The sequence below is a fragment of the Acyrthosiphon pisum genome, chromosome A3 (assembly GCF_005508785.2).
Source record: "Acyrthosiphon pisum isolate AL4f chromosome A3, pea_aphid_22Mar2018_4r6ur, whole genome shotgun sequence".
NCBI lineage: Eukaryota > Metazoa > Arthropoda > Insecta > Hemiptera > Aphididae > Acyrthosiphon > Acyrthosiphon pisum.
Window position 1 is genome coordinate 12292620 of NC_042496.1, and position 585 is coordinate 12293204.

The 585-nt window shown below is 21.9% G+C and overlaps 1 protein-coding gene across 1 annotated transcript in view; it reads left to right on the plus strand.

The window, feature by feature from the left end:
* LOC100166339 (breast cancer type 2 susceptibility protein-like) overlaps positions 1-585 on the plus strand; it is a 24899-nt gene that overhangs the window by 16486 nt on the left and 7828 nt on the right. The window lies entirely within an intron of this gene.

The window sequence follows — 585 nt, forward strand, 5'->3', positions numbered from 1 at the left end:
TTTTGACTCTTTTTGAGCTGTTTACGGACATTTTCAGTTTTAAATTTTTTTAGTTTTTTTTTCTATAAATTTCAATAAAGTTTTATCTGTTGGGACAAAAAGTGTATACATTTAATACAAAGCTCCTGATATATTGTTACAATATCAGTTGAAAAATATTAAAAATACATAGGCACAATTTTTTTTTATAAGCATTTAAAGATCAAATTTTGACAAACTTTATCAAATTTTAATTTGAAAAATTATTTTGTAGTTAAAAATGTATAAAATGTTCAATTTTTGTATCTAAGAATTGAAAATTTAATACAAGATTTCACGTAAGTAATTAATTCTGTTACCAAAAAATCTAAAAAATACATTTACACAGTTTATTTTTATAGTCATTTTAAGTACAAATTTGGACGAAATTACATATTTAAAACCTAGGATTACTATTTTAGTTATTTTGTTGTGATCGTATAATATTATTCGTGGGTACTTGAAACTTCTAAAGTATATTATTATATTTCTATGATAGTACCACGGTTTTTTGCTGATGTATAACACGTTATAAGTACCTACTAGATATTATGATATGATTCAATT